The sequence below is a fragment of the Triturus cristatus genome, chromosome 11 (assembly GCF_964204655.1).
Source record: "Triturus cristatus chromosome 11, aTriCri1.1, whole genome shotgun sequence".
In the NCBI taxonomy this organism is placed as follows: domain Eukaryota; kingdom Metazoa; phylum Chordata; class Amphibia; order Caudata; family Salamandridae; genus Triturus; species Triturus cristatus.
The window spans coordinates 468,550,103-468,576,375 of record NC_140594.1 but is presented as its reverse complement, the minus strand read 5'-3'; positions in this window follow the sequence as shown (position 1 = coordinate 468,576,375).

Below are 26,273 nucleotides of genomic sequence, written 5' to 3'. Positions count from 1 at the left end.
GATAGAGAAAAATTGGCATTCTCTGGCTTGTCTTTCAAGAAAAGTGTGTAAAAGTGCTTTTCATCACTTGAGGATGTTAGCAGTACACCATTCAGAAATGCGGAAGTTTGTAAGGAAACTGTACTATGTAAAAAGTCCTGCATTATGTTTACGTGAAATGAATACAGCTCTTTTATATGGTTCTTTATCAGATGTTCAAAAAAATTGTAATGATATTGAAATGCAATATTTTGGTTCAAAAGAGCAGTCAATAGAAAGTGAAAGTTTGACAATTACAGATGTTGAAGGAGATGGGAAAGTGATTAGCACTGATCAGTTTGAAGAAGAAATTGGAAGGTTTAATGTAGTGTGCTCTGAAATACCAAACTATGTTTGTGTTTGTTGTTGACGTAGTCATTATAAAAGTCAAACTAGGAATGTTGATTTGTATTTGAAAAGTGAAAAGGAAAACAATAGTAAGTGGGAAGAATTTGCAACTTACTTGTTGGTGGAAGGACCATTTGAGTTAGGTAGTGATCAACGTATATGTAAATATTGTTACAACAAATTAGAAGAGAACAAAATGCCTGCTAGAGTAGTACATAATAACTTAGAATTAGTAGCTATTCCGGAGGAACTGGCAGAATTGAATACACATGAGTCGGTTCTAATTCAATCTGTTCATCCTTTTCAAACTATAATTCGGATGGAGCCTAAAACAGGTAAACTGCCACCAACAGACTTGCAAAGAGGGCTGAAAGGAAGAGTGGCGCACTTACCTTTGGATTTTAAGAAAAATATTGAAACTATTGCTGGAGAGAAAGAGGAAAATGAGGCAGTAGTCATTCTAGTAAATGGTGTACCAACAAAGAGTCGGAAAATATGGCAAGAATTTGTGGATGTTAATAAAGTTGAAAAGGCTACCTTATATCTTATGGAGAACAATATTTAATACAAAACTGTAAATGTGGATGAACCGGTAATAAGTTTAGAAGATGAATGTGAAATTTCAAGTGGTCAAATAGAGAAAGTGGGCAAGTCAAGGACTGAAGAGATTTATGAACATTACACAATATGTCCTTTGCATTCCAAAGAAGTAATAGGAAACAGAATTGAGTTATTTCAAATGAAAAAAGCACAGGGAACTCCAATGAGTGTATGGGAGAAGAGCTTGGAAGCTCGTTGTTTTCCACAGCTGTTTCCTACTGGAGAAGGTGTACGATATGATGACCGACCAGTACGTATTCCAGCTTCAGAATATCAGTCAACAAGATTATATTCTGAAGATCCTAGATTTCGACAGTGCATTCCATACATATTTCACCTTTTGTTTGAAAGTGATTTATCTTCTCTGTCATATGCAGTGAACCACATTCTTAAAACTGGAGTTCATCAGTCACTTCTTTTCTGCAAAAGAATTTGTGGAGAAAGTTGAAAAAACAGATGAAAATTTAGAAGCACAGTTAATCAATTTGATGGCATGTCAATGTGCAACAGATGAGTATTGGTATCATCGTCATGGAGAACTCAAGTGTATGTTACAGAACTTAGGTACACCAACATGGTTTGTCATACTTAGCTGTGCAGAGTATGCATGGGAAGATTTGCTTGAGTTTCTCAGAGAAGTGAATTCCAATATTAAAAATGTTGAAATAAAGACTCCTGGTGAACTGTGTTCATTGGATCCTGTAAATGTGTGCAGATATGTTAATCATAGGATTCAAGCTATGATGTCTTTTATCTGCAATAAAAAGAATCCACCTCTTGGAGAAGTTATCAATTTCTTTTGGGGAAAGGAGTACCAAGCAAGAGGTGCACCTCATATACATATGCTACTATGGGTCAATGATGCACCTAAATTTGGAACTGATTCTGATGAAACAGTATTGTCTTTCATCGAACAGTATGTGACATGTGAGATTCTGAGAGAAGAAGGAGATAGAAGCTTGAGACAGCAAGTTTTACGTTTCCAAAGTCACCGTTGTGGAAAGTACTGCAGAAGAAAATACAAGTCTAAAGGAAAATTTTACACCAAAAGTCGGTTTGGTTTTCCACGTCCAGTCATTTGTAAAGGAAGAGTAAATTATTTTTTTTCTTCTGTAACTCAGAAATCTCCAAAGAATACCTACAACTTGAAAAGAACAGAAGTGGTAAAGTATATCAATGACTACAATCCAGTCATTTTAAAAATGTGGAATGCGAACATGGACATCCAGTATGTTGCACATAACTCAATTGCTGTTGCTCGTTATGTTACATCGTACATAACAAAATCAGAAAAAACAGAGATGAAACAAATGTGGGAAAAAATTGCCCAAGAGGAAAGCGTCAGCAAAAAAATTGTACAGCTTTACTTTGAAAATGCTTTCACACCGAGAAATTGGATCCTATGAATGTTCAGACCGCTTCTGCTCTTCAAGTTTATATTCAAAGTCTTGAGGAATCATTTGGGTAAGTGTAGGTCTTGACTGCTCACGGAATAGAGTGTTGAAATCATTAGAAGAAATTGAATACTTAGCAGCAAATGAACCAGACAGTACAGACATTATTAAAACTAATATGTTGGACACATACTGTCCGAAAAGGAGTCGACATCTGGAACAGCTATGTCTGTATGAAGTACTTCAACATTACAGCTTCAAAAGAAATGTTAAACAGAATTTAAAAGAAGGAAAATATGCAGTAGTTGGATGTCATGGTTGTTTAGTAAAACATGCAAAGGCTAATCTTATAAACCACAAGCAACTCAGATGTGAAACTCCAGATAAGCGAGAATTTTACTATTTAGCACTTCTCCAACTCTTTAAACATGGCATAGCGAAAGTGAATTACTTGGAGCCTTTGATTGCTACGAAGATTCTTTTAATGCATGTAAAGATAGCATTGCATGTACAATTTTCCCTATATATTTAAAAATGTTGAAAGATGAAGTTGAATAGGAAAAGACTATTATAGCTGAAATAGCTAATGAAAGTTCTTAAGATAGTCAAAGTAGTGGTCACTGTAGTCAAGATCCTCTTGGACAACCAATACTGGAAAATGAAGCAGCGATTGCTATGCATGAAGTCGAAATTGCAATGCAACAAGCACACAAGGAGAATATTACATTGGAAAAGTTAGAAGAACAACTAAGGTGCCGATTCGGATCCTGGAGAAACCGGGTACGAACCATCGGTCGGAGCGTTTTCTCCGTCCGACTCGTACCCGGGAAATAAACATTACAAACATGCAAGTACGATTCGTATGGAAACACCATTTCCGTACGAATCATACCAAACACCGACCGACGAAAATATACATACGAATGTGATACGGGAATGCTCCGGCGTGACGTCGGGACGCATTCAGGCTGCGGTTCACGAACCAGGAAGTACGATCCGCACCGACGTCACCACGCACGGATTATATTTTCCGGCTGCCAAAAACTGCCGGGAAATCAGGACGACGCGCACAAGGAGCACCTGTACGCGACGGACAGCGATGGACCCGAACCTACGTGTCATCCCAGCCCTCATAGCAGTCAACCTGCTCTACAGGCACCGACGCAGACGTCGCAGAAGGTCAGAATAACACCCAGGGGCAAAGGGTGGGGCAGGGGCAGGACACATAACCCCCACACAAGTCACAAATTACACATGCCCTGGACATACCTGACCTGCAGGACCTGGTCACCTTGAGGGGGTGGGGGCGTGTCCAGCAACGCAAGCGTCCGCCACAACGGAAGTGGATGTTGACGCGAACCGGCAACACAACAATACCGGTACGTACCGTACCCAGGCCTTAAGAGCGTGGGTACGGGCCGTACCACGCCCACCACTACGTCACCCCAACAATGGCGGTACGGCCCGTACCCACGTACTAAAGGCCTGGGTACGGGCCGTAGCAGCATTGTTGGGGTGATGTAGGGGTACGCGTGGTATGACCCGTACCCACGCTCTGAAGGGCTGGGTACGGTGCGTACCCCTACGGCACTCCATTGGGGGTCTGCACCGTACCCAGGCCCTCAGAGCGTTGGTACGGGTCGTACCATGCGTACCCCTACATCACCCCAACAATGCTGGTACGGCCCGTACCCAGGCCTTAAGAACGTGGGTACGGGCCGTACCGCCAATGTTGGGGTGACGTAGGGATGGGCGTGGTACGACCCGTACCAATGCTCTGAAGGCCTGGGTACGGTGCATACCCCCAATGGGGTGCCGTAGGGGTACGCACCGTACCCAGCCCTTCAGAGCGTGGGTACGGATCGTACCACACGTACCCCTACATCACCCCAACAATGCTGGTATGGCCCGTACCCAGGCCATTAGAATGTGGGTACGGGCCGTACCGCCATTGTTGGGGTGACGTAGTGGTGGGCGTGGTACGACTCGTACCCACGCTCTTAAGGCCTGGGTACGGTACGTACCCAGGCCTGCAAATCGTGGGTACGGGAATGTACGGAGCGTACCCCCACCCGTGTATGAATGGAGCGTACCCCCACCCATGTATGAATGTAGCATACCCACACCCCACCAGTGTATGTACGGAGCGTACCCACACCCGTGTATGAATGGAGTGCACCCACACCCGTGTATGAATGGAGCGTACCCCCACCCGTGTATGAATGAAGCGTACCCACACCCGTGTATGTCCCGACCATACATGCCCAGACACAGGAGGGGTGTGTGCAGAGTCCTCCCAGCAGTGCCCAGACATAGGAGGGGTGTGTGCAGAGTCCTCCCAGCAGTGCCCAGACACAGGAGGGGTGTGTGCAGAGTCCTCCCAGCAGTGCCCAGACACAGGAGGGGTGTGTGCCTATCACTCCCAGCCGTGCCCAGACACAGGAGGGGTGTGTGCCTATCACTCCCAGCAGTGCCCAGACGCAGGAGGGGTGTGTGCAGAGTCCTCCCAGCAGTGCCCAGACATAGGAGGGGTGTGTGCAGAGTCCTCCCAGCAGTGCCCAGACACAGGAGGGGTGGGTGCAGAGTCCTCCCAGCAGTGCCCAGACGCAGGAGGGGTGTGTGCAGAGTCCTCCCAGCAGTGCCCAGACATAGGAGGGGTGTGTGCAGAGTCCTCCCAGCAGTGCCCAGACACAGGAGGGGTGGGTGCAGAGTCCTCCCAGCAGTGCCCAGACGCAGGAGGGGTGTGTGCAGAGTCCTCCCAGCAGTGCCCAGATATAGGAGGGGTGTGTGCAGAGTCCTCCCAGCAGTGCCCAGACATAGGAGAGGTGTGTGCCTATCACTCCCAGCAGTGCCCAGATGCAGGAGGGGTGTGTGCAGAGTCCTCCCAGCAGTGCCCAGACATAGGAGGGGTGTGTGCAGAGTCCTCCCAGCAGTGCCCAGACACAGGAGGGGTGGGTGCAGAGTCCTCCCAGCAGTGCCCAGACGCAGGAGGGGTGTGTGCAGCGTCCTCCCAGTAGTGCCCAGACATAGGAGGGGTGTGTGCAGAGTCCTCCCAGCAGTGCCCAGACACAGGAGGGGTGGGTGCAGAGTCCTCCCAGCAGTGCCCAGACGCAGGAGGGGTGTGTGCAGAGTCCTCCCAGCAGTGCCCAGACATAGGAGGGTTGTGTGCAGAGTCCTCCCAGCAGTGCCCAGACACAGGAGGGGTGGGTGCAGAGTCCTCCCAGCAGTGCCCAGACGCAGGAGGGGTGTGTGCAGAGTCCTCCCAGCAGTGCCCAGACATAGGAGGGGTGTGTGCAGAGTCCTCCTAGCAGTGCCCAGACATAGGAGGGGTGTGTGCCTATCACTCCCAGCAGTGCCCAGACACAGGAGGGGTGTGTGCAGAGTCCTCCCAGCAGTGCCCAGACATAGGAGGGGTGTGTGCAGAGTCCTCCCAGCAGTGCCCAGACATAGGAGGGGTGGGTGCAGAGTCCTCCCAGTAGTGCCCAGACACAGGAGGGGTGTGTGCCTATCACTCCCAGCAGTGCCCAGACACAGGAGGGGTGTGTGCCTACCACTCCCAGCAGTGCCCAGACGCAAGAGGGGTGTGTGCAGAGTCCTCCCAGCAGTGCCCAGACATAGGAGGGATGTGTGCAGAGTCCTCCCAGCAGTGCCCACACACAGAAGGGGTGGGTGCAGAGTCCTCCCAGCAGTGCCCAGACACAGGAGGGGTGTGTGCAGAGTCCTCCCAGCAGTGCCCAGACATAGGAGGGGTGGGTGCCTATCACTCCCAGCAGTGCCCAGACATAGGAGGGGTGGGTGCCTATCACTCCCAGCAGTGCCCAGACATAGGAGGGGTGGGTGCAGAGTCCCCCCAGCTGTGCCCATGGAAAGAAAGGGGTTGAGTACACACAGATACAATGCCCACAATTGTCAGTCAGGTGCTCAAAGTCCCAGCAGAACACGAAACACATGTGTGCGAGGCTGGGAGTACACACATGCATAGTGCGGAAAAGGTAACATGTACACATGAAGTCCTGTCAATATACTCCAGTCACAAGTACAGTGACCCCCAAGGATGACACAAATGATGCAGGTGGAGACCTTGCCCAGCATGCATGGCCAAAGTTGAAGGGGTCCGTCACACACCCAGCAAATGTAGACACAGCACTGCACAAATGTCTTCAAAACACCCTGCAGGGAAGATGTCAGGGTCCACAGAGGAAGGTACACACCTTGGGACAATGTCACCATGCAGTAACAGCTTACATGAGCAAAGTTTGATAGCAAATACCGTGTGATGGCACACAGATAACAGGGTCCACCCCACGAACAGCACACTACAACATATCCCAGACACCTAACACATTATCGCCACCCCAAATCATGGAACAGCACCACCAACAGCAATGCCAGAAAAGCCGTAGTGTGCCAAGGAAAATAAAATAGCTTTATTCAGCAATGTTCTAAAATGTATTGTATGAAGAGTTCCATATGCACAAGGCCCATAGGGCAGTCCATAGTTCCAATCCAGGTGGGGGACACATTGGGATGCGGGTCCCCTAGATTGCCTGCACAGTTCAGACTACCTTGTCATCCACAGGGGGGGGCATCATGTGGGGGGGGGGAAGGACCAGGGACCGCAGGGACAGGAGGGGCAAGGGTAGGTGTTGTGGGTGCAGGGACGGACGACTCCAACACAGGGGGTGGGGCAGCGCCAAAGGTGGATTTGAGCATGGCGCTGCACACTACTGCCAGGTCGCCCAGCGTCTCCCCTGCACCCGAAGGAACCACAGGCCCCAAGGAGGGGGGGGGGTCACAGGGATGGGTCACAGCGCTACTGGGGGAGGGTGTGGACAGTGGGGGGACTCAACTCCCCTGCCGGTGTCCTGCCTCCACCGCTTGCGGGGTGGTGCCACACTGGGGCTGATGGACACACTGGGCAGGACTGACCCTGTGTCCGACTCTTGGCCAGGAGAGCTGAGGGGAGTGGATTTGGAGGGTGGTGGTCGTGAGGAATGTGGACTCCCACTCTGGCTGCGTGTCTTCCGTTTCCCCCCCGACCCAGTGGGTGTGCCTACTTCACCCTGTGTGTGCGTGCCAGGAGGTGTGCGCTTTGCCTTCCCTGGGGGTGTGGTGCCTGTGTCTGGTGGTGTGCGTGCATGGGGACGTCTGGGTGTGCTTTGGACAGGCATGGGAGTGGGAAGTGTGGATCGTTCAGGGGTAGGGGGGACATAGTGCTGCAGGAGACCCACTGCTGCAGTTAGTGTCGAGTCTATTGACCTCAGCAAGTTGCTTTGGTCAGACTGCGCAGCTGAAATGCCCTCCATGCATGCCTCCATCTGGTTGAGCACTCGGCTGTGGCCATGGAGGACATTAAGCATCGCAGTCTGACCAACCTGCAACTGCCGCAGGATGTCCACAGACTCGGCATTGGTGGCAGTAGTGGAGACAGGGGTGCGGTGCCTGGCAAGAAGGAGACACGTGGTGACCTAGCACGGCGGGAAGAGACACGAGCAAGTGGGAGGCCGGTGATCAGAATGGAGGGGGCGGGTAGTGATGGAGTGCTGGTGTCAGCTGTGGGAGCAGCCTCCGCCCCCTCGGAGAGCTCAGCCTCGGACCCGTCTGCGTCATAGTCGGTGGTGGTTTGACTGGACAGGTCCTCCGCTGCACTCCCGTCGGCCTCCGTGCCACTCGATGTGCCAGCCAACTCAGCACTGCTGGCACTGGTGCTCGCTCCCTCCTCACGGTCCGTGCCAGTGTCTCCCTCGTAGTCCCCCGACGATGCTGTGGGCAAGGTGAAGAGACAGGAGAAATCAGACACCTGTATACATATGTCACATGAGTCAACTCTACATAGGTCACAGTGCATAGACTGAAAAGCAACAAGAGTAACATCTACAATACAAGGTACATATGTAGTCCCTGCAACACACAGTTTGTTGACCCACCATGCCACTGTTAAAATATGGAGAGCATGACACAATAGCAAATAACTTGATATCAAATTGTACAGAGGAGCCAGGCTCTGGGGACAATCTAGCACAGCATCTGCGACACACAGCGTAGCCAAGAAAGGGATGAGCAGGAACCATGTCTATCAACTCTTGGGACATGCTGCAAAGGTAATACTGAAAACCATGGCCAACATGACTGGGGCACTGCACCTTGAGTGTTTGCCCACACAAACATCACACACTGGCCAGACCGAGCAAGGAGACTTCAGGTTTGGAGATGTAGGCCTTGCCCGCACCAACCCCCCCCCCTACCTGAGACAATGTGATTGAGACAGAGGAAGTACTTACACCTCTTAGTCTGGGATGAAAACACATGGCCTGCAATTAATCCTGATCGCACACAAACTACCCCTGGTGTGTCTGTCCACATATATCACTGACAAACAACCATCATCAGATAGTTGTACCAAGACACACAAGCACTGGCCCCTGTGAGTATGCACCAGCCAAATTAGGTCACCCTGTACAGTGGACACATGTAGCACAGTATACGTGAATACAAATGAGGCCAGGGTACTATGCCACAGGGCCCAAACTATGCTGAAGACACAGAGAATGTCCACAATGTCTGATGACACACATGATACCTAGGAAAAGGTGCCCCAGGGGACTGTAGTGGCCACACTACTCCATGGCCCTGGATGGATATGACTGGAACACAAGCCACCATCCCTGCACTATGCATATCTCACACTCAAGCACATCATGTCAGAGGGCACAACATTCGACATGCAGGCAATAAGGCAGTACAAATGAAACACACACTCCCATGTCGGGACTCAGCATCAGTGCCAACTAACATGGACCCCACAATGACAGAACTGGCCAGGGCACAGGCAACGTGCAAAAACCTGTAACACACCACCCCCACACATGATGCTGCAAGCATTGGGCACTTGGAGTAACTGTTAGCCTAGATGACCTTGTGCAAGAGTGACTACACACAGACCAGGGAACACATGGCAAGGAGGGGAAGGGAGGAAGAACAGCACCGCTTTACTTTGGGGAACAGGATATGCACTGCACATTTAAACCCTGGCAGTGTATCCATGCAACTGCGCACTTCCAAAAGCTGGCCACACACAACAAACACACATGTACCTACCCCCTTCCTGCTGCTGTTTCTCCAGTAAGCGCCTGTCCAAGTCGGGGAAGACCACCGCCAGCAAACGCTTATGGATGTGGGACAGACGCCGGCGCCCACGGTTTTTGTGGCTCTCAGGTGAGTCCCCCAGCAGGACCCGTGCGATCCTCCGCGTCCAGCACTGGATGTCCTGCCAGCGTTTCCTCACCTGGGCTAGGCGCCGCTTCCGACCCTCCGTCCTCCTCACGGCACTGACGGCTTGCTTCCAGATCTCCCCCTTGGCACAGACGCCTACCTGTGAGGATGCAAAAGTGACAATACATCAATCCACCTTATCAATGATACAGAGACACACATATTACACATTATGCATGTTTGAACTGGCCATAGTATGCAGCCAACTCATTGCACCTTTGTCAGAGTGACATCATCCTCCTGGGAATGGGCAAATGCAGTAGGTGCCATTGAAAGTACACAGGTGGCATGAGGGGTGCAACACAATCAATGATGCAGGCTCACACTGTGCATCCCAAGCTACAACAGGAATCTGAACAGTACCCCTAAGCAGTCACATGCCCCAGCCCACTTACGCTACCTCAGCAGACTACACAGACACACACAGGCACTGAACAATCACCTGGCATAGGCAACTGCCGCTACAAACCTCACTCTGCACATGTGCCACTAGACTGGGGGTGTCACAGATGTGGGGCTGTCTCAGCACGGCAGACATCCAGCACAGCTCCCTGCTCACATCAGATGGGCAGGGTGTATCCATCCCACATGCAGCTGGGGTGCAACACTCCACATATGCACACACCCACATGACAGGGGACTCACACACACACACACCAATGTCCAGGGGACGACCACATCATTTGGACACTCTCACCACAGGTACACTGAACAGACACACATCTGTGGGTACTGGCACCTGTCACCTTGGGGGGAGCACAGACTCACATCAGGACTGTAGAAACAACATGTTCAGGAGGATTAGGCAGTCCGAAAGCGGCATGCACCATGCAGTGATCGTCACAGTAAGCACCATGCTAGTGCATTGTGCACACAGGAACTACAGCATGCTCTGCATGGGAGACATGAGCCCCCCCCCCCCCCCTGGGATCTACTATGAAGAACCCTGCATGTCTGTCACACCTGGACACAATGCCATAAGTCACAGTCACAAAAAGGGGCACAGTTTAAGCTAGTGGAGTCTGCACTCACCTGCTCCCCAGGTCGACCATACAGCATGGTGTACTGTGAGAGGATCACATCCACCAACGCCATATTCTCCTCCATGGTGAATGGCTGGGCCCTCTCCACAGACCTGGACATGGTGCCAGAGGAATCACAAGCAGCAGCAGTGTTGTGGAATGAAAGGATGTGCAGGCAAGTGCTCTCTCAAGGGACCTGGCTGCCTTATATCTTCCCTGCTGGCCTATTTCATTTACAGGAGTACAGAGTGATTGGCTCAGTCACATTTGCATCCTACGTGTCCTCCAATCATTTTAAAACTACCCCAGTGACAGGCTTTGCATGGTTTTAAAATTGAGCATGATGTAATGTCAACAACCACATTGCAACAAAGTATATTGTCTCCAACTGACTTCTGCTGGCCACATGATGCAAAATTCAAACCTGAAACTCGGTCTCCATGACAACCAGCATGCATTTAGGCCCCTATACTTGTGCCTCATGTGTCCCCTATGTCAATCCTATGTCACAACACAGGTACGGTGCGTTCCACAGCCCTAGGGCACCCCAAATGCATTGCAACGGACCGTACACGCGTGTGTAGAGTCCCTATCACTATGGTGGTGCTGGCGTATGCGTACGCCATAGTGATACGGACCGACCCTACACACGCGTGTGTACGGTCCGAACTACTATGGCGTACACGTACGCGAGCACCCCCATAGTGATAGGGACCGTACACACGCGTGTGTACGGTCCGAACTACTATGGCGTACATGTACGCGAGCACCCCCATAGTGATAGGGACCGATAGGGACCGTACACACGCGTGTGTACGGTCCCTATCACTATAGGGGTGCTCGCGTACGTGTACGCCATAGTAGTTCGGACCGTACACACATGTGTGTACGGTCCCTATCACTATGGGGGTGCTCGCGTACGTGTACGCCATAGTAGTTCGGACCGTACACACGCATGTGTAGGGTCGGTCCTTATCACTATGGCGTACGCATACGCCAGCACCACCATAGTGATAGGGACCCTACACACGCGTGTACGGTCCGTATCACTATGGCGTACGCATACGCCAGCACCACCATAGTGATAGGGACCGTACACACGCGTGTACGGTCCGTATCACTATGGCGTATGCATACGCCAGCACCACCATAGTGATAGGGACCCCACACACGCCCTCAGAGCGTATGTACGGTGGGATTCACACCTGACAGTGGTGACAGGCGGCACACAGGAAGGAATTGAGCTGTCATACATGGCCAAGGCTGGACATCAAGGCATTGTCTGTTTAGTACTACATGTGTCAGGCACAGGTGGGTCAGGCTGTGATGTGGCACCATACTCCTGAGGTGTGAAGCTAATTACAGTAGGATGAGCTGTGTACACATGTCACGTGTGATGGTGCCCTATGTGCCACACATCCCCTTCACTCCTTTGACATGTGTGCATGTAGTACTGACTTGGTGGGCCATGCGTCACTGGCATGGCACAGTCACCGACACCCGCAAATGTCCCCTGATGCCAGGTACACAGAATGTTACCCCTGACAAGTGAATGCCCGCGTTGCACGCTGTAGCTATGTCATGTGTGTGTCATGTGTTCCCATAGGTTTTCTGTAGGTGTTTGGTCAAATGCATCTGGAGTTGCTGCAACCAACATGTGTCTGTGTGTAGATGGGCATGGCACACTGTTACGCACACCAGCACACATGTGTAATCCGACGTTAGGTGTGTATGTATGCATCGACACGGAGTTCCAAAACAAGGACATATCTGCATACTCTCAATGTATGTGTGATCAGTCTTGACATGTAATCCTTCATGGCAAGGTGTGTGGTCTGTCCTTATTCTATGACATGTGACCTGTGCCTCTAGTGTTCCGCAACCTGTCTGTACAATAAACATCCTTCTTCTGCACATATTTGGATGTCTGTAACTCCTGTAATGCGTCTGCCTGCTCACTTACACTGGCCCACAGCTAGTTTCATGGCATAGCATATTGAGGTTGAGAATCAACGTTTGTAGCTGGCTCTTGGTAGGAGTGTCACATGCCTGGCATACGTGTCCAGGGCATATTGCACAGACCTGACTCTGTATGTAGCATATGTGTATTGCCTGTTGAGTATGTGCTCTGTACATTGACATTGGTGGTGTACTGTACTAACTCTTTGTTGTCCCTTCTAATTCACTGCAGGGCTCCGCCTCTCCCTCGAGGAAATTACGGACTTGGCTGACCTGAGGGAACATGACTGTATACGCCACTACCGCTTCCCCCAATGCTTGATTGAGGACCTGACGACACGGCTGGCACCACACCTCCAACCGCTACACAGGTATCCTACTGCACTGACACCCAAGAAGAAGGTGATGGCAGCCCTACATTTCTTGGCCACGGGTACCTTTCAACATACCATTGCCCATGTCGGTGGCATGTCCCAAACCATGTTCAGCCGTGTTCTGCATGATTTTTTAGAGGCCATGTTGGAGCACCTGGATGAGTTCATTAAATTCCCAACTCCTGAGCAGTTGACAGCTGTCAAGCGTGAGTTCTATGCCCTGGGAGGGATGCCCCATGTCATTGGGTCCATAGATGGAACACATGTGGCTTTGGTACCACCACAGGCACAGGAGGTAGCCTTCCGTAACCGCAAGCATTACCACTCCATTAATGCCCTTGCGGTGTGTCTTGCCAACATGGTGATTTCACATATCTGTGCTCGTTTTCCAGGATCAGCACATGATGCGTACATCATGAGGCGTAGCAGGGTGCCGGAAATGATGCTGCAGCTGCGCAATGAACGAGCATGTATTGTTGGTGGGTATACTCTGGCAGTCCTGTATTTAACGTCATCTTCCTGTCTTACTGCTTCTCCTGACCCACTCTTGTCCATGATGTTTCCATGTAGGGGACGCTGGCTATCCCAACATGCCATGGCTGATCACGCCTCTCCGCAACCCCAGCACGGCTGCCGATCACCGCTACAACAACGCCCATGAGCGGACCAGGCGAGTGATAGAGAGGACGTTTGGCCTCCTGAAGAGCCGATTCCGTTGCCTCCACAAGACCGGTGGCGCACTCCCATATGCACCGTTGAAGGTCTGCAAGATATTCCTCGTGTGCTGCATGCTGCACAACATGGCAGTGGAGAAAGCTGTGTACTCATCCTGGATCCAGATGAGCAGGACCATCCACCCGTGGAGGATGAAGGGCTTGGTGATGAGGCAAGTGATGTGGAGGAGGAGGAGGCGGTAGAGGACATGCGGAGTCGGCTCATACGCAACTTCTTTGCTTAGTGGTGAGTTCCAGTGTCTGAGTGTGCACGCATTGGGCTGTGTGTGGCAAGTGTTGCAATGTGTGTGTCCATCTGCATGTCTGCCAAGTGAGTCAGAGGTGTGTTTGGATGTGTCACTCGAGTGATGGTGCAATAGAAGAATGTTTTTCCAGAGTCTTCATTGTCACCTAGCATGTTGACAACCTAATACGTGTCGAGTACATGCACATGCATGTGGATGTGCTTCTTTTGGCTGACTTCTGGTGTGTCTCCCATCCACAGGTACTTGCGCATGCTGTCTGCTGGTGGCATTGTTGTGCTCCTGCCATTCCTCATGAACACAGCAACATGTGCTGAATCAGCGTTACATGCACGGACAAGTTCGAAAATCGCCTTCGGGTAAGGGATGCTGCACAGCTTTTTGGGGGTGGTATTTGTTTTGAATGTGTGTGCACTGCTCCTGTTCATGTTTGGATACTTTACATACATGTAGAATCACCATGGGGCACATGACATGGAGCAGAATTCACCTGAATTGATGGTCAGACTTGGTGACAGTCATCTGTAATGGGATTGTGGATTGTGATGGAGCCATCAATGTGTGTAACACTGCCCTCGGAAACATACGGGTTGCACCGGGTTGACATGGTGTGTGAATTCCCCATTAGGGGCTCAATGGTGTATAGCAGCCTCTCCGTGAGCAGCAGGGGATGTTTAGCTGTAACCCGTCACTTGTGTGCCAGTGCCATGGATTTCCAGCATCTGTGGTGGTAAGGGGGGTGCCAGTGTTGGCCCCACGTGTTCATCCACATGACCTGTGTATGTGTTGACAGAGTTGCATTAGCATTCCGACACACATGAGTAATAAAGGTGTCCCTCTGCCTCCAAGGTGCCTCATCTCTGTCAATGGTGGTCTGTTGCCACTGTGCATGCGGCATGTCTGGCATTATTCTCAGAGATGGTGCATATGAGTCTATGTGTAGAGTAGCAAGATGCAAGCTGTTTGTCAGGGATTAGATTCTGTATTGTGCATGATGTCCATGGCTGTGTAGGTATTGTGGCTTGTCAGTCTCCACGACGGCCACTGTGCTGCATGTGAATCCATTGTGTGTGTGTGTGCCATGTTGAACCAGACATTCCTTCCTTGACATACACCTTTTGCATAGTTCCTTCCTGAGATCCTTGTCTTTGTGTGCTACTTGTGGCATTGTTTCCTTGACATGGCGCATGCTGCTGCAGGCCCTGCAGCAAGGGCACCCAGTGTCCACGCAAACGAGCTGGTGTTCATCATAGATTGCTTGCTGACATGTGCTATGCTGATCAGCAGCATCTGTGCCTCATGCGGCAGCACACTCTGCATTATGCACAAGATCCCCAGTTCCATCCACCTCAAGGCAAGAGGGAGACCATCCCCCAGGTCAACTACGACATCCGTGTCTAATCCTACCCTGCACTCTACGGACATGTGCGTTAGAAATCCCATGATACTTGTCCACATCCAGGGTGCATCTGCACAGCTCTGCTACTACATCCGGCGACCAGGCAACATCAACGTCAAACAGAGATGGGGGGAGTGGATCACTGCCAGCTGCAGGATGACCTTCTCAATCCACGCACACACTCAGGATGCAGCCCACAACCACAACACAACCTTGTGGCACTGTGATCCAACACCCAATTGTGCCATCTCCATGCATCCAACCTTGGCTGGCCCACCATTCTCCACATCCACCTGACTCAAGCATGCAGGACATGGTTCTGCCACGTGTCTACACATACCTGGGACTCCCACCCCAGGACACTCCACATGATCCCTGACCTCTGCGCATGACTGTTGCTCTTCTAAATAGGTCTGTAGGCACAGTTGTGCGGGCACCCCTCAGCTGGTTGGGCCCATCACGGGTGAGTATGGTGCTCCATGTCTGTCTTGGATGGTACATTGTGACCCATGTGTGTCCTGTGCCAGACTCAGACCCAAGGGTATGGATGTTTGGAGTTACTTCTGAAATCAGGCATGGTTTTACTTTACAACACACACATGCAGTGGAATAATGCAAACTGACGGCATCATCTTGTGATTGTGATGATTTTTATTGGTACTGGGGTACGTGTTTGGGGGGGTGACATGAGGTGCTTGGCGGGAGTGTAGAATCCAAAGTTCACAGGGGGAGTTGGTATCCTGCCATTGAAAGTCATCAGAGTCTGTGCCACAGTCTTTGTCAACATTGGTCAGACAGTGACCAGCAAGGCCATGTGGCAGAGAATGTCAGTTGCTGCTGTGCTGCTGTTGGGCCAGAGGGCCAGGTGCCAGGCCAGGTGACATGGGAGATGGTGATGTTCCGCTGACTCTCACGGTCTTTTGCGTGGATGACCCACCTTCCTGCGGGGACCCTCAGAAGCAGGCCTTGACGATGCTAGGGACGCTCCGTCAGATGAATCCTCCTCCTCCTCCCTCCATGTTTCTGGTGCTGGTCTACGCCTGGTGGCACAGGGAGGGTTTGCCAGGCTTTGGACGATCTGACGGAGTGATTGGCTCACGTCCCTGTGCACCGCCAGGAGCTCTGTCAGTCTTGCCTCCATCCGTCCATGGTGTTGTAGATGACTGGCATGATGCTCGACCTGCAGGGTCTTCATCTCATTGAGGGTCTCCACTACCTAGTCGATGCCTCTGGAGTCACGCCGGTATGCGTCCAGGATGTTTCTGACGTGTGACATTGCCGGGTCCTGAGCCAACTGGGCAGGTTCGCGCCTCCGCCGTCCTCCACTCCCCCTGCCCACTTGCGCCTGGCCTGTAGTTGTGGGCACATCGGGTCTCCGAGACCCCTGAGGGATGGCATTTGCGGTGTCGCCTGCCTCCTCCTGGGTGCCCGGAGAACCTTGTCCCTCCTGGACAGACTGGCTGTGTTGTTGTGTGCAGGCAGGACTCCTGGGTGTCTCCTGGGATGTGGCAGGAATGGGGGTGGTGGTTGGCACAGTTGTACCTGACGCAGGTGCTGCAGGTGGTTGGACACCAGAGGGGCCAGGTTGGTCTGGGTCATCCACGGAGTGGTGAGAGTCGTCGCTGCCGGTGGGGTCCTCTTCATGCAGAGCCTGGTCCTGTGAGTCTTCCCCCCCAGTGTTGGGGGGAGATCGACGACGTTGACCTGTGTGTGAGAGAGACAGTGTTAATCGTGTTACATGCGACATCCATGTTTAATTCATTTTTGATTTGGCACAGTTCCTCTGGGTGGTTGGATTTTGCTAGCATTCCTCTCACAGTGCACTTGTGCATGGGTATGTCCCTTGGCCACAGCTTTCGACACTTTACCTATGTGTGACACAATCTTAGTTGATGCATCTTTTGGGAACGCAGTCAGCAGTGTAGTGAGTGGGCGTAGCAAGCCATGCAGAGCCGCCTTACGTGTTGCACTGTACGTGGCCAAATGTTGTTTTTTCCATGCTATTTGAGAATGCAGGTAGGTAACTTAACAATTTGTGACAGGGTTCTGACAAACACAGTGGGTGGGTATACTGGGTGTAAGGTTGTGTTTGTGCCTGCAGCATGGATGTACTCGTGCACAGATTGACACATGGCCCAGTGTTTATCAAAGGTTGAAGGGGGGGTTCACGCAGTGCCAAACCTTGTCTACATGCACACAGTCCACCTGCTGACGAGCGGACATGGCCACACCACCCAAGGGTGATTTGGTCTCCCTCTGTCTCCCTTTCTCCCTCCCTCTGTCAGCCTCCTCCCTCTGTCCGTCTCCCTTTCTCCCTCCCTCTGTCAGCCTCCTCCCTCTGTCTGTCTCCCTTTCTCCCTCCCTCTGTCAGCCTCCTCCCTCTGTCCGTCTCCCTCTGTCTCCCTTTCTCCCTCCCTCTATCAGCCTCCTCCCTCTGTCCGTCTCCCTCTATCTCCCTTTCTCCCTCCCTCTGTCAGCCTCCTCCCTCTGTCCGTCTCCCTTTCTCCCTCCCTCTGTCAGCCTCCTCCCTCTGTCCGTCTCCCTTTCTCCCTCCCTCTGTCAGCCTCCTCCCTCTGTCCGTCTCCCTTTCTCCCTTCCTCTATCAGCCTCCTCCCTCCCTCTGTCTGTCTCCCTGTGTCCACCTCTGTCTCTGTCCCTCTCTCTGCCCCTCTCCCTCCCTCTGTGTGTCACCCTCTGTCACCTCAGCCCAGCTTCCTGGGCACACACAGTTTGCAGGTCTTTCAAAGGCCATTGGCTTGTTCATGTGGGTTTGTTTCTTCTCTGCCGGCACCCATTGAGCGGAGTGTCTGAGTCTGCTGCTGTGGCGGTGTGTGCTGACACTCTTTCAGTGTGATGTGTCTTCATTAGCTGCTGTTATGTGCAAATTGTGCCTTCATACCCATGTCGTCCTGCAATGTGGCCACCATTAGCAGGCAAAACAGTACTGTGTGGGGACACAATGTTTGTATGGCTGTGCCCTAAGCCGTATGGGCTGAGGGCATTGTTGTGTGCTTCAGAGTTGCTCTATGTTAGTTTTGAGGCCCACCCTCCCGCCATCGGGGACATCCTGTCTTGTGTTGGTGTTTTGTGTGGCCTGTGACTTGGCAAGGCCTTGCTTGGGGCATGGGGCATGGAGGCGCTAGTGGCATGTGTGTGTTTTTGGAGTGTGGTTGTGTCCGGTGCTGGCTTTGGGGGGGTTACGTGCATGATTGGTATTTGGGTTGTATATGGCATTCCCCCATGTGAGGTGAGTTGTTTGTGTACCCACCAGGCTCTCGGCCTCCTTCTAGTCCGTCTACTCCCATCGGCGGCAGCGTGGCCATCACCTTCTCCTCCCAGGGATGGTAGTGTACCGGTCTGCGGGACGGACCACCTCCAGTGATGTTGGCCTGGTTGTGGTCGTCCGTCATTTTGCGGCGGACAGTCCTCCGCAGATCGTACCACCTGGCTTGGCACTCTTTTTTGGTCCTTCTGGTGGCCCCAACAGCATTCACGGAATTGACTATCCTCTCCCACATGGCAGATTTTTCGGATATGCTGGTCCGTCTGACCAATGTTCCAAAGAGCTGTGGCTCGACTCTGATGATTTTGTCGACAAGGACCTCCAGCTCCTCCTTTGTGAACTTTGGATTCTTGTTAGTGGGCATGGTGTGGGGTGTGGGTGTGGATGGTTGTGGGGGTGGATGGTCGTGGGGGTGTGGGTGTGGATCATTGTGGGTGTGTGAGTGTGGTTGTGCAGGTGTGTGTGTGTGAATGTGATGAGGGTGTGTTTGTGATGGTGGTTGTGTGAAGGAGTGCAAGTGTAAGGTGTATTGATGGTTGAAGTATGGTGCAGTGCATTGTCTCTGGGGTCTGGCAGCAGTGGATCTGTTGCAAAGGATCATGGTTTGTGTGTGTTGGGCCTTTGTATTGGTCCATTTGTGGGTGTGGCTGTGTTTGAACTTTGGGTGGGTGTGTTATAAGGAGTGGTAGTGGTTTGGGCCTCTGTTTAGCTGTTTGTCAGTTGCAGGTCAGTGTATAGGATGTATTTGGCCTTGTTGGATATGTTTTGTGGTGTTGTGTGCCTCGAATTGACTCTCCTTGTGATTTTTTGGTTTGTCCTGGTTCAGTAAGAGTGTTTTTTGCGTGTACGGTGCGTACATGGGCCATGTTGTTGTACAGTGCTGTCCTTTGCTATGGCTTAGTACGACTCGTACATGCGTGATGTTGGGTGAGGGTGCTGGTGTGTGGGCCTGGGGTAGGGTGCGTACGAACACGGGCAGGGTGTTGGTCCGCACCGTCCATCGGTGGTGGTGTTTCGCACCGTACATACAGGGGGGGCTGGGTGTAGGGTCCGTACAGACACGGGTGGGGAGTTGGTACGCTCCATGCATACACGGGTGGGGGTACGGTCCGTACATACACGGGTGGGGTGGGGGTACGGTCCGTACATGCACGGGTGGGGAGTTGGTACGCTCCATGCATACACGGGTGGGGTGTGGGTACGGTCCGTACATACACTGGTGGGGTGGGGGTACGGTCCGTACATACACGGGTGGGGGTACGGTCCGTACATACACTGGTGGGGTGTTGGTACGCTCCATTCATACACGGGTGGGGGTACGGTCCATACATAAACTGGTGGGGTGTTGGTACGCTCCATTCATACACGGGTGGGGGTACAGTCAGTACATACACGGGTGGGGAGTTGGTACGCTCCATGCATACACGGGTGGGGTGTTGGTATGCTCCATTCATACACGGGTGGGGGTACAGTCCGTACATACATGGGTGGGGAGTTGGTACGCTCCATTCATACAAGGGTGGGGTGTTGGTACGCTCCATTCATACACAGGTGGGGTGTGGGTACAGTCCGTACATACACTGGTGGGGTGGGGGTACGGTCTGTACATACACGGGTGGGGTGGGGGTATGGTCCGTACGTACACGGGTGGGGTGGGGGTACGGTCCGTACATACACGGGTGGGGTGTTGGTACGCTCCATTCATACACGGGTGGGGGTACAGTCCGTACATACACGGGTGGGGAGTTGGTACGCTCCATGCATACATGGGTGGGGTGTTGGTACGCTCCATTCATACACGGGTGGGGGTACAGTCCATACATACATGGGTGGGGAGTTGGTACGCTCCATTCATACACGGGTGGGGTGTTGGTACGCTCCATTCATACACAGGTGGGGTGTGGGTACGGTCTGTACATACACTGGTGGGGTGGGGGTACGGTCCGTACATACACGGGTGGGGTGGGGGTATGGTCCGTACGTACACGGGTGGGGTGGGGGTACGGTCCGTACATACACGGGTGGGGTGTGGGTACGGTCCGTACATACACAGGTGGGGAGTTGGTACGCTCCATGCATACATGGGTGGGGGTACGCTCCATGCATACACTGGTGGGGTTTCGGCGCGTACATCTGTGGCCGGGGGGCGTTTTGCGCGTACATGCGGGGTCTGTGGTGGGGTGTTCGGCGCGTATGCGGGCACGTGTCTCCATGGTTGCTAAGGGAGTTCGGTCCGTACGGTGTTTTTTCCATACAGTTGTGAAATCGAAAGGACGGGAGTGATCGTACTTGCGCGGTCAGACTTTATTTTTCCGATTCGTACGGTAATTCGTCCGGGGATGTGTCGGACACAATTTCCGACCCGAGGACGTGTGGGGAAATGTTCCCGATGTGATTCGTATGGAGTTTTTCCCATGCGAATCGTACTTGGCAGTTTGTATGCTACTTGTACGATTCGTACGGAAAAAAATCCGGATCCAATTCGGACGGGGGAAATTTTTCCAGGATCGGAATCGCCCCTATATGTAGAACATAAAGAAATATATGTACAAGTGAGAGAACAGATAGAACATGGTTTGTTGCATGAAAAAAAAGAATTTGTGTGTTCATCTTTTAAACCTCTTCTGATGTCATGCTGGGACAGGTAAAAGTTTTTTAATTAAAGTTTTGACCAGTTATCTTAAAAAAACTACTGGTTCACATTTATGTTCTGTGGTAACTGCTCCAACTGGATTAGCTGCACACAATGTTAAAGGAGTTACTTTGCATAGATTACTGATGTCACCAGTTGAGTATGATAGTAAATTACAATATCAGAAGTTGTTTGGAGAAGCTTCTCATGAAGTGTCAAGAGTGCTGAAGAAAATGAAACTATTAATTATTGATGAGGTGAGCATGGTCTCAAACTTTTTTTTAAAAATCTGTTTATTATTTGAAGTACAATACATCTCGCTGTCATCTGTTAGCAGCGTAAACATAGTGAACATAATGTTTCAACAACATTACAGTTCCAGATAGATTCACGGAGCACAGAGTGCACATCATAAACACAGTGAATGCTCTGCAGTAGTCCCGCAGCAATGACAGTTATATATCAACCACAATATTAATATACATGGGGGCAGATTTATGAGCCCCTTGCGCCACTTTTGCATCACTTTTCCCATGTTAAAAGTGACGCAAAAGTGGCGCAAGGGGCTCATAAATCTGCCCCATGGTGTACAAAATCAGTCAGCATCTACAGGTGTTGGCTCAGCGAGAAAATGTTTGAGCGGCCCCAGATATCCTTTGGTTTGGAAGAGATAGGCAACTCTTCTGCGTACAGTTCTAAGTTTTCCCTGCAATATACCATATCCGACATCCACCCACTTAATTTCGGTTTAGCTGCACTATCCCACGTAAACAGAGAGCGCCGTTTGGCCAACAGAAGAGCAACCCTTACAAATCTGCCCGCAATGCCTTTCATTTGAGGTACATAATTCAGCAGACACACCGTAGGCACACAAGAAAGCAAGACCCCCGTCATTATGTGAATGTGGTTCAGCACCTCTCTCCAGTACCAAATCACTGGTTCACCGCTCCAAGCAAGGTGCAGGAAATCCGCACCCGCCTTTCCACACCGTTTGCATTGATCCGACTCCCTCAACCCCATTTTGTGTAGCTTGGATGGGGTATAATATACTTGATGTAGGAATTTAAAGTGGATAATGCGCAGGTTCCCATTAGGAGTAAGGCGACCCATCAATTAACAGATCCGCTCCCACTCCTCTCCCGTGATCTGGGGGTCCAACACATCATTCCACCTTGCAAGACTTTTATCGTGGCCACTAACCGTCTCCTCCTGCACAGCCTTGTATAATTTAGTAATTAGTTTTTTCCTAGTTGGAGTTACCAGCATCAACTGTTGGGCCTTCAGTGTTGGGGGTTCAGCAGGGAAACATGGGTAGTGATCTCTCATGGCACATTTTAGACGGTGGCAAGTATACACAAACAAAGATGTGGGGTTCTGTATGTATGTCAAATCGCTCTTTTCTAGATAGCGTCCTTGTTTATACAAGTCCTGCATGTGAGTGATACCGGCTTCTTTTAGTGATTTCAGGGGACCTGCCTCCTGAGTAACAGACAGGGCAGCATGGTGCGCCAGTGGCAATGCCGGTGCGTACAGTGGTAGTTTGTGCGCCCTACGTCCAATCGACTGCCAGGTATCAATAGTCATGTCCAGTGTGTTAATTTCCGTGCGTGGCGTGTGCCGGACAGTATGCGTAAGTATTCCTCTAAGTGGGGTGGGATGGGCGTCCCCATCCTCCACTGCTACATGTGGAACAAAGTCATGTGGCCTGTACCAAAAGTACGCATACTGCGCTTGTGCGCAGAGATAGTACACATAAAAGTCTGGTGCTGCAAAACCCCCCTTGTCATATGATAATGTTAGTGTTTTCCAGCTAATTCTAGGGTTATGCCCCCCCCCCAAATTAAGCGCAGCAGTTGGGTACGCAGTGTTTTAAAAAATTGTTGAGTCAATTTGACCGGTATATTGCAATATAGATATAGAAAGCGGGGGAGGACAACTATTTTCAACACAGCGATGCGATCCGCTAGGGACAAGGGGAGGCGCAACCAGCCATCCACCTGATGCACCAGTGTGTCGTAAGCTCTACCATAGTTTTCTCTGATCACCACCTCGGGATCGCGATGGACCCTACATTTAACTGGTACTGTCGTCCATAGTAAGGGGTATTCCAGTTGAGGCTGGGACGTTATCTTCGTCAGTGGTATAACAACCGACTTGTCCCAATTGATCGTGAGTCCGGAGTATAGTCCGAATTGAATGTACTCCCGGAGGACCGGGGATAAATGTGTTTGGGGATTTCTTATAAACAAAACCATGTCGTCAGCGTACATCGATATGCCGACTGGCCTATGGTTAAAATTGAGGGCTGATGCTCTATGACATTGTCGAATCTTGCAAGCAAGTGGCTCATGGACAAGGGCGAACAGATGAGGGGACAGCGGACACCCTTGCCTCGTACCACGCTCAATACGAAATGGCGCAGATGTATGACTACCCACACGCACTCTGGCTGATGTGCCAGTATATAAGATCCGGATCCCCTGAATTATGACCTCTGGGAAACCTATTCTGCGTAATATGTGAAACATATAGTGCCATTCTATGGAATCGAATGCTTTAGCCGCGTCGAGCATGACAGCGGCCGCGGGCAACTCAGGATTAAGTATGTGGAACATGGAGAAAATAGTTCGCAAATTGTGGGAGGTGGATCTTTCAGGTACAAACCCGGACTGATCGGGGAGCACTAGACGGGTCATCAACGGTTGTATCTTTGTGGCTAGTATCTTAGCCAATATTTTTGCGTCTAGATTAATCAGTGAGAGGGGGCGGTAAGACTCACAACGAGAGGGCAGCTTGTCCTTCTTGAGGAGGGTTATGATCATGGCTTGTCTCAAAGACGGGGGTAGGGTGCCAGCCTTGTGCGCTTCAGCATACATTTCTAATAAATGTGGGACAATAAGGTCCACGTAAGCCTTATAGAATTCTGCTGTTAGGCCGTCAGGCCCGGGAGCCTCATTGTTGGGAAGGGAGATAATAGCATCTCGGACATCGCTCTCGTCTATGGGCATAGATAAGTATTCCCTGTGGGTATCCGAGAGCCACGCACATGCTATGTCCGATAAATATTCCGTCAAAGCCGTCCCATCAACCTCGCCCTGTGTGGTATAAAGCGTCGAATAGCATTCTCTAAATTGGTCCACAATAGCCTGCGGTGTGAAATATTCTGTCCCAGCAGTATCCACAATCTTGTCAATCTGCTGATGATTTGCTCGAAATTGTCATTTAGCGGCTAAATTTCTACCGGGCCGACCCCCCTCACCATATGCTCTGGCCACATATCTTTTCCCCTTATATTTTGCTTCTGTGTCCGCTAGTATTTCATATTCCGTGAGTAATTCTTGTATGAGTGCGAGCTTGGCGTTAGACGGTGCCGCGCAGTATTCCCTCTCCAACCTGCTAAGAGCAGTCTCAGTTTTAGTAAGCTGCCTCCGAATATCTTTCAAAATACCTGCGGTGGTGCTAATGCAGACCCCCTTATTGTCCCCTTAATCGCCTCCCATAGAGATGCCTGACTATCCACGGTACCTGTGTTTTCAGCGAAATAATTCAAGATAGCATTCCTAATGGTGTCTGTGTAAATAGGGTCCCGTAGTGTCTCAGCTCGAAAGCGCCATGTGAAAGGGCGATGTGGGTTAGTAGGGATTTGCAAGTGTAGATATACTGGGTTATGATCTGACAGGGTATGGGGCAGGTTGCTGACATGGATCACCCACCTGTTCGCCTTTTCATCTAATAGCCAATAGTCTAGTCGGGACCAGCTGTTGTGGGCAGGCGTGATATGTGTACCCATATGTGCCTGCTCATTCCGCAATCTCCAAACATCCACCAGCCCCAATTCCACCATAGCCTCATGGACACATTGGGACACCTTAAGCGTACGGGCGCCTGTTGGATTCGATTTTTCGACCTGTGGGTTGAGATGTGTGTTGAGGTCGCCCCCCCAAAGAACCGCAGCATCCGGCCAGGAGCGTACCTTAGTAAGCATCTGTATAAAAGGTGAAGGGTCATCTACTACCGGACCATACATATTAATAATCGTGACATAAGTCATGCCTGGCTTACCCTGTACCACAGCCCAGCGCCCCTCTGAATCAGTGGATGTACGTGTAGGCAGGAATGGGATACCTCTTTTAATCAGTATAAGCACACCTCGCGCATAAGCGGAATAGGAAGATGCAAGCCGAAACCCCGCCAACCCGTGAGCCATCGCAGTTTCCGTGTGTTTAGTCAGATGCGTCTCCTGCAACAAAGCAATCTGTACATTGTGCCTATCCAAGTAGTGTAATACGTGTCGTATCTTTTTTGAGGTATTGAGCCTGCGTACATTTCAAGTCAAGCATCTGTATTCGTCACCCATTATCTGTGTTTGAGGGCACTGCTTTAGACCCGACTGCCATCCTCCTCCCCTCATCACAATGTGCATCCCGTGTCATTTCTTTGGTGAACACTCTGAGCAATTTCCCCATAGGCATCCGGAGCTGTGTTGAACACCCTCCCCCCACCCACTTTAGCAACCCAACTTTGCCAAAGACAGACCCCGATAACATGTTAAAAGAAAAAAAAACATAACCTAAAACAAACCCACAATACATCAATGAGAAATAGAGGTGGGGAACACCCAGTGGGGGGACGTAGCGGCCACAACCACCTCCCAATCTATTGGGGAGGGGGCCTCCATTCAGTGTCTATCGCTCCTAACGGTTAGCCGTTCGGGTTAGATGCCCTGCGGTTACCGAGTGTGCAGCTCGGACGTTTTGATCCCATTATTAGAGTGGCGCCATATGGAGGTCAACTAATGAAACGCATCAACCTTTCCAGCCCAATAGTAGTCAGGCGGCAGAGACAACATTCACTCAGTAACTAGTAGGATCCTGTACCAGTAGTGCCCATTTGTCTCCGATGTGATACACAGATCAGCCTACATCAGATTGTATATGAGACAGAGCGTGTGCAATACAGTAACTCAGTGATTAGCGCAGGTAAACCAGCAAGAATA